Source organism: Pongo abelii, chromosome 3 (genome assembly GCF_028885655.2).
Source record: "Pongo abelii isolate AG06213 chromosome 3, NHGRI_mPonAbe1-v2.0_pri, whole genome shotgun sequence".
Taxonomy (NCBI): domain Eukaryota; kingdom Metazoa; phylum Chordata; class Mammalia; order Primates; family Hominidae; genus Pongo; species Pongo abelii.
In genome coordinates this window covers 32,017,207-32,029,658 of record NC_071988.2, presented here as the reverse complement: position 1 = coordinate 32,029,658, position 12,452 = coordinate 32,017,207, and the positions used below count along the sequence as shown (strand labels likewise).

Sequence of the window (12,452 nt, the reverse complement as noted above, 5' to 3'; positions counted from 1 at the left end):
CTTCTGTAATGGACACAAGTTCAATTTGGAGTGCTGATATGAGGACTCACTCCTTGTGGACTCATTGGGTTTACCTCTCAGGCAGTAGGGGATATGAGCCAGGATTTGTTGGATAAGAGGAAGGGGTGTCTGATGACCTTGGGTGGCATTCTGTGCTGGAGGACTGGTGGAGCACCCCTCAGAACTAGGGGACTGAGGAGTTTCTGAATGAGGGGGAAGCATAGGCCTCCTAGGGGGAGCAGCTAGGAAGGGGTCATCTAGGATGTCTGGTAAAGCTTCTGGGTGCCTGGGAGTATCACGAGCCAGACACATTCTACAGCTAGCCTTTAGGATAGGATCTTGGTAGAGGGCCATAAAATCCTGCACATAAGAAATTTCTCATTTTCCTTAATTTTTACAAAGCCAGTGTAAATGTACAATATCATTATAACATAAAGAACCATGCCTAGGTCAATCTGTTGGCTTACCAATTTGTATTGAACCCAAATATTATTACAGTAGTAAATGAGTTTTCTTCCTTTTCAATTTGTCCAATAATTGGAATTTGCTCCATTAGTCTAAAGAACACCCTAGTGGCAAGACTTTTGGGATGCTTGCTGTTGTCCACATGTCTAGTAAAGATCTCTACAGGGAGTTACGGTTAGCCTACGTGTAGCAAATAGTTAGTTACTTTTCCCTTCTAATTTCCCACTTTCTACAAAACATGCATAGCAAGGTGTTACTAAAGTAGATTACCAGCTACAAAAGGGCAGTTGGATGTTGAGTCTAAATTCCACAGAGTGAGGGTTGGGCAGAGAGAGGCTAAACAAATAGTGACAGTGGAAGGGAGGAAGGGAAAGGAGTTAATAGTGCTCCCCAAGGGAAGACCTCAGGGGCTCTGACCTGTTGGAGCACCTACCCAGTAGCAGAGACACTAAAAAAAAAAAAGAAATTCAGGTCTCCACTTGTCTACCGCTGTATATGGCTATGAATCTGGCCAGGAGCCTGGGAACTCCCAGTTCCTTTGACCAAGAGGGACTTGAGCAAGGCAGTTGTGAGACAGCACACAGAAAGGGGCTTGCAACTGGCTATTAGAAAAATAATATATCTAATTTCAAGGCATCAAAAGGCAAGACTGATATTTCCCCAGGCGAAAAGTATATAACTCACAATCCAAGAGAAAATGTCAATGCTGAATACCTCAGAACATCTAGCGGTGGTTAAAACCAATGCTGAAAACCCAGAGTGCCTGAGTTTCAGCCAATGAAGTTTCCCACATCAAATGCCAAGACACCTGGGACACCCAAGGGGGTGGCTGATGGTGAACCCAAGACCAAGTTGAGGTCACCAAACTATATGACTGTAACATCCCAGAGCCAACAAAATGGGGGACCTCTCAAAACCAAGTGTCCTGCCTTAAACAATTGCCAAAACACAGGTAACAGAAAGTTAAAGGCAAACATAAGACTGCAAACAAAACATACATTTTAAAACTGAAAATAAAATGACTGATGGAACAGTAAAATGGAGTCAGAGGAGAAAGGAACAGGGGAAGGGGTGATGAGGACATGCTTTGGAGCACTCAAACGAAGGGAGCTTCAAACTGATCACCTGGCCAAAGGCTTTTATTTTATTCCTTAGTTCTCCTGATACTATGGGGGTGGGGGCAGAGGGGACACTCACCCATCCACCAGAGCCAAATGGTGCTGACAATCTTCTACATGGAAACCTGCGTGATGATCTCTCCAGGATCCCTCAGCTTGGGTGGGATTAGCTGCCATGGGGAGAGATGCCAGCATGGAGACTCTAACCCACCAGTCTGCCAGTTAGAGCAGCGTGTTTCACACGAGGCAGTGGCACTATGGCTGCTGATGGGCTCAGCTGCAGTGGTGAGAGAGGCTGGCACAGGGGCTGGTTACCCACCCACCTGCTGATCAGAACTACAAGTCTCACACGAGACAGTGACACTATGGCTGCTTGCCTGTCTGCTCAATTCCCCTATTGGCCAAGGAAAACGATGGCTCTGAAAAGAGCCTTTGGTTGGTGTTTTAGCTTTTAGGTATTAACAGCTCTGCTTCACCACCTCTCATCGTCTCCCAGCTTGTCGTGCCGCAGATCGCTTTTTCTTGACGTCTTGCTTACTGCCATCCTGCCAACTTCCCTACCACTGACTGCCAACCAGCCATTTACCAATGCCATCTGCTGATTGCCAACTGCCGACCCTCGAATCCCTGACTGCTGCTTCTCTCACTGTGGTTTCACTAACTGCCACTTCTCTTGCTGTTTCTCGTGCCACCATCTTCTCTCTTTGCCCCTGGCCAGGCACCACACTGATGCAGGGCCAACAAGCCACAAAGTAGGGCTTATCCTGCAAGGGTTCTGGGCTTGCCCAGGAAAGAAGACAAGGGTGAGCTGGTCATAGGGTAGAAAAAAAAACGGCTTTATTAAAGTGGCCGTATTACAGCTCCTGAGGTGTTATAGCTCTGTGACTGTGCCTGAAGAGCAAGGCTACCCCACAGGTAGCATGCTGAGTGTAGCAGCTCAGGGCAGTTTTGCAGTCATGGTTATACCTGCTTTTAATTACATGTAGATTAAGGGGTGATTTACACAGAAACTTTTAAGTAAGGTGTAGTTACTTTTGGGTAATCAGCTCATTGCCATGGAAAGAAATGGTAACAGCCCCCAACCCAGTGTTGCCATGGCAATGGTAAACTGACATGGCACACTGGTGGGAGTGACTTATGGAGAGCTGCTTCCTCCCTATGCCTTTTTTAGCTAGTCCTCAATTTGGTCTGGTGTCCGAGCCCTGCCTCCTGAGCCGAGTCCCACTTCCTACCTCGTAAGTATTTATTATATAATGTGTCATATCCAAAATGCCAAATTCACCAGATCAAACGTATTATGTCTATTATGTCCCTACAAAAGCAGCAGCAACACTAAGTTCAAACTTTTTTTTTTCCATAAAATTTTAGGAATTCCTAAGTTTGGAAAGTGTTAATATAAATATAAACTGTTTCTTCATAAAACCCCTGAATATTATATAAGAATAAGATAAATTGTTAACGGTTTAGTTGGTAGGATAGTGTTTAGTAGCCAGACAGGTAAGCCAATCAAAACTTGGGTTTTGTTCTTTTAATTAGAACTGATTATCTTTGTAGGCTTGGATTAGTTAGAAAATATTTCTATTTCTCATCTTTTCCACTACAGTACAATGTGTATTTGAATATAATAATAGTAATCATCTTTATTTGTTTACTGAATGCATGTCACCAACTTGGATCACCGACTCGAGAATCAAGTGACGAAGTTCATTTTGTTACTTTCTTACAGCCTTGAAAATATCTTTCTTTGAGCATTTAATAAAACATGTATAGAATGCTCACATTATGTTACCTTCAGTGCCACGTGAGGGGCCAACAGGGTCACTGGGTAGACATAGTGGTTTCTCTTAGTCCCCCATTCCCACCTGCAGTATCTTCTGGTTTCTCTTCTTAACCTTTGGCCAGTTGAAGAGGAGATGTTGATCTCTTGAATAATATCAGGCCCAATTATACTAGGCATTGGAATAGGGAAAAAAAGTATGATATCTACACACAATCCAAAAGCCCACACAAAATCTTTTACCAAAGTTATTGATAAGCAAACAGAGAGAGAGGAAGAGAGTTTTAAATTCTCCATACTGTGTTAACCCTTGACCAATACAATGGACATTTCTGGGGAAAAAAAAAAAAAAAAAAAGCCTAGCCTCACACCTGTGATTCTTATCACCTACATTAAAAAAAAATAAAGTCGACAGAACATTTTGTCTATTGAAACTTAAATATTTTGTTCGATCAGCACCCCAAAATACATAAATAAATACATAATAGTCATGTTAAAAGAGAAAGCTGAGCTGTTTTGGTAGCTATTTTACTGCGGAATACTAGATAAATGGGAGACAGAATTTTAATTAAACTCTCCCTAGCCTCATCAGATTAACAGTGTTTAAAGCTGGTTTATTTATTAGAAAGGTCTCTCTTAGCTTTTCTGGATTAATCTCAATCATTTTCATTAGTGAAATCTTTAATCTGTTCTTTATTACAAATGGAAGGGGAGAGATTCACATCTATTGAATCAGAGATATAATCTTGGGTTTCAAGCTGTTTGGCGAATTATTTAAGCACAAGCATATTAGCAAATTTAAAGACCTAGAGTCCTAGAACAATAATATATCTCTTCTGATTTAATTTGTATAGCATTTTGTGTATTATTCTGTGTAATATTACAGCATCTAGAGGGATCATAGGCATGGATATGTGTCTGTGTGTGTACATATGGCTGTGGGTGCATTTTGTGGTGCTGTGTTTGCCAAGTCTATAAATTTACATACATTTAATAAATCAGAAATTAAGGATTCCCTTTCCAGAGCTAACATAATTTGAGAAATATAGGAATATTTTTGTTATTTTTACATGTAGCTAACACATCATTGAGCTTTTTATTTAATTTTCACCCAGAGGCAATTATCTAGTCCAACATTTATAAATGTTTCTTATAAAATCCTAAATCATAATTCACCACAAAGTACCCCTTACATTGCTCCCTTTATAATACACACTTATCCAAATGTTTATGCAGTTTACTGAAACCAATTATTGTATCAGATAGCATAGCTAAAGGCAGAGAATTTTTCCTCAGAAGAATCAAATATAACAGACACTGGATTAAACATGGAATCAAGGATCTTATATCTGAGTGTCTTTCATTGCTTGTTTTGCTTTTCTTTCGCATGATTTGGGGAAGCTATTTACCTTCTTTATGTACGAGATTCATCATTTTTAAATGGATACAAAAGATCTACTTTGTTTACAGGAGTGTTGCCAGATTAAAGAAAAACTGTAATATAAAGCACCCTAAAGCCATTAAAAATACTGTGTTGTAATAAACATCCCTGAAAGACTGTTCGTGTTATTATTGGATGTGATTTTAAACAGCATATATGTTAACAGATGTCTGACCAGAAAAATTATTTTTTTCCAGTTTGTGAAAGATGCCCAGGACATATAAAATAAGATGATACTATGTTATAAAATGTTTATATTCCTTATTATTTACATCAATTTATTAATATTAGCTTGGCTGTACTCATTTAAAAAATAAAGGAATTGTTAAAACACAGATCTCTACAAGACACTGAGAAACATTTGTTTGTTAAGTGAATCTGATTTTTCATGAGTACCTAAAAGGGTCAAAAAATAGAATTCTAGTTTTCCTACTGTTCTACGACACTTTTTCAAATGTGTTTTCTCTTTTACTCTCCTGCGTCACCTTTTTTGTCCTTCCAGGTGCTAGCTGTGCAACTTTGGGCAAATTAATTCCTGGTTTTGTGTTTCTTCATTTATGAAGTACGGTACTAATTTTACTTCATAGGATGGTTTTCAGCAGTATGTGAATACTGGAAAGCATTTAAAGTAGCATCTGGCAGCAAAGTGTTTAAGAATTTTTGGATAAATATTTGGAAATCAACCATGATATATTGCATTTAGTATGTTTTTAGCACCATTATTTTCAATTACATAAAGGAACACACTTTGTTTCTGAGATATATAAGAAACTTTCTTCCAAAAATGTATACGTGTGTGTTAGTCTAAAAACATGTTTCACTCTGTTTCCTTAGGCTGTCATTATTTTTTAAATAGCTTACTATGTATGCTGCTCATTTGCCAATAATACATTATTCTATGTTATGAGCAGCATAGATACCAGATACTATATAGGAGATGAAGTATCCAAATTCTAATCTATATTTCTATTAGTTCTGAGTGTGATGTCTTTAATATAGTGGATTCTGATCTTTTTTCTGTAATTAATATTTTGAATTACAATATATACAGAAATAAATTAGTACATTTATTTTAATAACAAAATAATACTGGGATCATAGCTTGTTCTCATTAAAAAAGATCAGATTTTTCGGCAAGGAAAATAACTAATGAGCCATTTTTCTACATCAAATAAGTTGATTAATAGGCTTACACATTTTTCTTTTCACTAAGGGCCCTTAAAGAAAAAATATATTTAACCCAAATTTCCAAATTAAAGAATATTTATTATTTAATCTGCTGAGAACCTCAAAGTTATTTTATATTCTACTTTCTTCTGATGAATTTTCAGTGTTTCCTATTTGTATACCTTAAATTATTTAAGTCTTTTTAAACAGAAGTTATGTTATATCATATTCTTTTAGAAATAAGGAATATATAGGAGTTCATTAATATTTCTTTTTCTGTCTTTTTTTCTTTTTTGATGTACAAACAGAATCACTGATTCTGGGTGTCCTATACTAATATGACCTGATCCATAGTTAAAGCTTTAATAAAACTAAGATCGTTTTTCTCACTTTATCTATCAAGAGAATTTAGTTCATGGTCTGTATAGGCCAGGAACATAGTCACTCAAAATATAATTATTGAGCAAGTTAGTGTGTAAACATTTAGGCCACTTAATTCTCAACTTATTTTACATCATGAGGTATAAGAAACACCACTGTTGCATCTCTCTTTATTTTGTGAATGTCTTGAATTTATCTGAACCAGTCCAGTATCTCAGAACAGGTTCACTTGGTTCTTTCTCTTAATTCTTTCTCTGAGAAGGATATTCAGGCCCTCACGTGGAACCAGGAATTAGAAGTACATTGAGAAAATTTTACACCCGCATCAATCAGAATGATGGAGGAGCCAGGATTATAACTCCCTGAACAAGCTTATAATTAAATATCCAAGTATGTTTAATTACTCCATCTCCATCTAAAAAGGGCAGGTCTCTCACCAAAAATAGCCTATCTCAAATGGAATCCAGATGTAGACAAAAATGCAGAATGTTGTGCTAGTGTTCTTACTTCTCTACACACAGTTCTTCTTCAGGTGATGAGGTGGTCGAGGTTGGTAATCATGTTTTCCAATTCAGCATTCTCATTATGTATAATTAATCATCTTACTTAGTGATTTTTCTTATCCTCATTATCAGACAAGACAGGGAAGACAATATAGGTCCACAAATAATTAATTACTTTTCTTTTCTTCTTTTTTCTTTTATTTTTTTTTGAGACGTAGTCTCTCTCTGTCACCCAGGCTGGAGTGCAGTGGCGCAATCTCAGCTCACTGCACCTCCGACTCCCGGGTTCAAGCTATTCTCCTGCCTTAACCTCCAGAGTAGCTGGGGTTACAGGTGCCTGCCACCATGCTAGGCTAATTTTTTTCTTTTTTTGTATTTTTAGTAAAGACGGAGTTTCACCATCTTGGCCAGGCTGGTCTCGAACTCCTCACCTCAAGTGATCTACCCTCCTAACCTTCCCAATGTGTTGGGATTACAAGCGTGAGCCACCGCGCCCAGCCTATTTCTAATGAATATAAAGAAAGTCAGTGGGAAATTTATCAGTTTTGCAATTTCATCACAAATTTATTATTCAAAATCCTCCTCATGCAATCTCATATTTTGCTGTGCATATTTTCTAAAAACTAATTTCTAGTTTTCCTTCCATGTATAAGATAGCTGGATCATATTGCTTTTCCACTAACTACAATTGATTGGATACATATTTTTAATGATAATTTAAAAAAAATTGTGGGTACATAATAGGTGTATATATTTGTGGGGTACATGAGATGTTTTGATACAGAAATGCAATGTGAAAAAAACACATCATGAAGAATGGAGTATCTATCCCCTCAAGCATTTATCCATTGAATTGCACACAATCCAAATACACCCTTAAAGTTATTTTAAAATGTATAGTTCAGTTATTATTGACTATCGTCACCCTGTTGTGCTGGAAAGGGTCATGGGGAACTTCAGGAAAGGTGGACATGGTTAATGAGTACAAAAGAGAAAGAATTAGTAAGAATTTATATATATTTTTCTCATTGTATTATCATAGTCAGGAGGTGGGTGGGTTCCCGTAACTTAGATAATCAAGAATGATTCTTTGCAAAATAACTATTGGCATCTCTGTATCTGTTCAAACTTCAATCATATCTTCACTCAGTTGCAAGAACATTCTTAATATTCTTAAGAGTAAGCATTCTTCACCTATCCTCACCTTCTATCCCCACTTTCTCACCATAGTGTTTCATTTACTCATTTCTCCTCATAGTCTGGCTGACCTATAGACATTTCTTAAATTTAATAACATAACTCATTTTGCTACTAAATTTCTTTCTACAATAAAATAGATTTATCCTCATAAATTCTTTACTACCGATAGTGGGTTGAATTGTGGTTCCTAAAAAGTTATGTCCACCAGGAACCTGTGAATGATGCTTCATTCATAAAAACAGACTTCTTATTGGTGTAATTATGTTACTCAAGGTGAGATCACCTTGGATATAAGGCAGGTCTACCCTAAATTCGATGAAAGATATCCTTACAGGAGAAAGACACACGGAGATCTGAGACTCAAAGTCACAGGGGAGTAAGCCAGGTGAGGATGAAAGCAGAGATTAGATTTATGAGATTGAAAGCCAAGGAGTGCAAAGAACCAGGAACAGCTAGAAGAGGCCAGGAAGGATTCCCTCCTGGAGCTCTTGGAGGAAGGCTGGCCCTGCCAACCCCTTGATTTCAGACTTCTGGACTTTTCCAGAACTATTAGACAATAAATTTCTGTTGCTTTAGGCCACTACATTTGTGATATATTTTTGCAACCCTAGGAGACTAACACACTGTCACTCATTGTGAAGATTCTTGAAAGATTGTGACAATATACATGTGTTAAAGATAACAAGGAAAACGATTACCAAAATTCAGACCATGATTCTTAGCAAACAACGATTTCTGAAACGATTTTTATATTAGTATATAATTATTTTATAGTTGTTAATAGTAAATCATGTGTATTTACATACTTATTCAGTAGTAAAATTTATTGGGAAATTAAAAATTATATGAATATGGATGGGGCTAGAAAAATTCAGGAAAGTCAGGAAAGAGATAGGGAATTAGAAAAGAATAATCAGTTACCATTCATAATATAAAAGCTGTTCAGAATATAGTTACAAAAATCTTTACTAGGTGATTTACTCAATGATTTTGTATTGAATAACCATGTTCCTGGTTCATAGATCTTTATGACCTAAATTCTTATGATAGTCAGGTGAAGTGAGAAAGCCAATTCTAATTTTAGAAAAGAAGAATGGCTTCACAGAGCTTGTATTGGCTTATCATCATTTTATCAGTGAGTTATGCATGTGGAACAGATACACTCTTCAAAAAAGATACCTGCTTCTACAATTCAACAAAATATCTCCAACCTTATTGCAAACACATACAATCATAAATAAGCACTGCACACCTAGGCAAAAGAATAACCAACCATGCAACATTGCATTTGAACATTCTCAAGTACATTTTTATGCTTGCAGTAGGTAGCCAAATGCCTTCTGAATCAACATAATCCACTTCAGAGCCAACACAATTGGTGATCTGAGGTTTGGATTTTGTATTTATGCACACGTACCACCTACTTAATATTACAAATCATTTTGATTTATAAATTGTATACATCCTTGTAAATACAGTGAGAAATCAGTTGCCTCTTGCCAAGTTTGGGACACAAGAAAGACATTTTACTTTATTATCCAAACAAGTGAAAAGCTTCTATTACACACACACACACAAACACACATACACACACACACACACACACTACTTGGAGTTTTAGCCACTGCCCTGTGTTTTGACTGTGAAATGTTAATCTGTTTGCTGTTGATAGAGATTACAGTAGGAAGAGCCAGGGCAGGCAGTTACAATGAGGTGTTGACACCTTGGCGTGCAGCCTGCCTGGATATTGCAAGGCTCTAAATCTGCCTGTTTGGAGATGGGACACAAAGGTAACAACTGCCAGTTAAATCAAATTGCTTAGAGTAAATTGGACAAATTTTGTTAGCCTCTTGCCTACCCTGACACAGAGCCACATCTGCAAGGGCAATGATGTTAAGTTTGGAATTGAACTTGTAGCTGAACAAAACTAATTCAGCAGATGCTTCCAGCAACTATGTTAGGCTGATTAAAAGCAGCTCCATGGTCAACTCAGATTGTTTTATATATTGACGTTTCATTGTTGCCAAATGAGTTGTAGCTTCCTGGAGAAAAGGGAAAGATTCAAACAGTAGTGTTTCATTCATAGCGTTGAGCAGGGTGACTGGCACATGAAAACCTTCAGTTTATATTGTTTGAATGAAACTGAAATAAGTCAATTCTTTATTTCAAACAAGCTCTGTTGACTTAAACTTTAATTACAAAAATTAACTAAGTACTATTATCGATATGTTTTCTTAATTTATAGCCATGTAGCAATTTGATATATTCCTTATCTGTTAAGCTGCCTAAATCCTTAAAACATAGGTTACGACAGGAGATTCAACTCCATTAATAATATTCTAATTTATAGATCTATTTTTACTGTTGCAGTGAGATTCCTCCTGGAACAAAAGAGAATAGCACTAAAATGAGCCTGTTCTTCTGTATTGTTAGCCTGCCACAGGTTAGACATAAGTCATGGCATATGAAACAAAGCTCAACTCATTGGTCAGTTATTAATGAGAGTGGTAAATGATAAGTCACATCTTCACATACTCACTTATTTTTACAGAAATTACTAAAATATATTGATAATGCTTATCATTATTTCTATAGCAAGTTATATAAAAGAGACAACACTAATTTATCTTGTACATTAATCTTCACTTTCTTTTCAATCAGTCTATGTAGTTAGAGACAAAGTCAAAATAGAATGGATGAGAGAGTGTTTATTAAAACACACACACATGAATATACAAAAGCAAAACAAAATCAACAAATCGTGAAACAAAAGTACAATAACTCAAGTAATTTTTTCAAAAATATATGATCTAGAATATTTCCATTCAACATTTGGCTGAACAACAAAGAAAACTTTGTTGATCAATAGCATGTCCATGCTAACAACTGATACATAATTTTGCTTTAATTTTTGTTTTTATTTATGTTTTGTTGTATTTATGAGTCTTTTTATAAATTAGTAAATCCAGTACCTAAGACCTAGTATCAAGTCATATTGCAGGAAAGAATATTGAAGAAGATACATTAGATTGAGCATCAGAAAGATCATTCTAGACATGGACAAAACATTCACAAAAGCATAAATCGCTCAAATAAGGTGGTTTTGTAAAAATGATGGTATCGTAAGATGTATTAGACAAGAACGCTGAGAATTTTTAAGGCATAAATTATTTCTCACATTTTTATGCAGTGGAAGAAATCTAGACCATTCTTAGAAGAAAATTTTTGTATTTTGGGTGAAAATTTCAACCAAAAATAATTTCTAAAATTACCATGTAAATGACCTAAATCCAAAGGTAGGACTATTTAATCAATACCGCTAAGTCTGATACCGACGTATCTTGTCACCAAGTCTGGTTTTTGTGAATCATCTTATGTAAACAAAAGATTATGATAGAAGTCATTGTAGAACTTGAACCTCTCAGAATTTATCATTGGTTTGAATCCTTCCCCTTGGGAGCCATGTATGGCTGTTTGCTTTGAATAATTTCAAATGTAAAAATCCTATTTTTGAAGCAATTTTAAGGTTCTCTTCTCAAGAAAGAGTGCCAAGAGTAACTCACTTAGTGAGTGCCTTCCTTGTGTTGCCCAAACCTTTTCATTTCAATGCTTTTCAGCTGACTTCCAACTGCAAGCATGCAACTTTTGCCTGAAGGCTTTTTCTGGGAACACAAAAAGAACCTCTGCTTAAGGAAGGGCTGGGGTAAAGAAACTCTCCAATCCCCAGAGGGAGAAGGCTGCTACTGACTGTTTTGGTATTTAAAATATCACAGCTTCTTTTTTTTTTCTTCTTTTTTCTTTCTTTCTTTTTTTTATTTATTATAATTATTATTATTATTTTTTGAGATGGAGGCTTGCTCTAGCCCAGGCTGGATCTCAACTCACTGCAACCTCCATCTCCCGGAATCACGTGATTCTCCTGCCTCAGCCTCCCAAGTAGCTGGGACTACAGGCACACTCCACCACACCTGGATAATTTTTGTATTTTTATTAGAGATGGGGTTTCACAATGTTCACCAGGCTGGTCTTGAACTCCTGACCTCAGGTGATCCGCCCACCTTGGCCTCCCAAAGTTTGGCATTACAGGTGTGAGCCACTGCGCCCAGCCTTACAGCTTCTTTTTTCCACTTCTCTGGTGGGATAATTCTGGTGTTTGTATTTGTACCATTTCTTACTCTTTTCTCACAAGATGAAGTTTCAGTAAACTCTCTGGTAGTTAGCTTCACAGCATGCCGCCTTAGTCCATAACAAAGAGCAATAGATCAGACTGCTTATAAACAACAGAAATTTATCTCTCACAGTTGTGGAGGCTGGAAGTAAGAGATCAGGGTGGCAGCACAGTCAGGTTCTGGCGAGGGTCCTCTTCTGGTTGCAGACTGCTGTCTTCTGGTATCCTCACA

At 36.9% G+C, this 12,452-nt stretch overlaps 1 long non-coding RNA gene across 1 annotated transcript in view; it reads left to right on the top strand.

Moving 5' to 3' along the window:
- The first annotated feature begins 2,288 nt into the window (after window positions 1-2,288).
- The window catches only part of LOC134761265 (uncharacterized), a 48,108-nt gene continuing 37,944 nt past the window's right edge, over window positions 2,289-12,452 (top strand). Inside the window, exons 1-2 of the long non-coding RNA XR_010139654.1 lie at window positions 2,289-2,818; window positions 7,235-7,375. This is a non-coding gene — a long non-coding RNA (uncharacterized LOC134761265). The remainder of the gene's footprint in view (window positions 2,819-7,234; window positions 7,376-12,452) is intronic.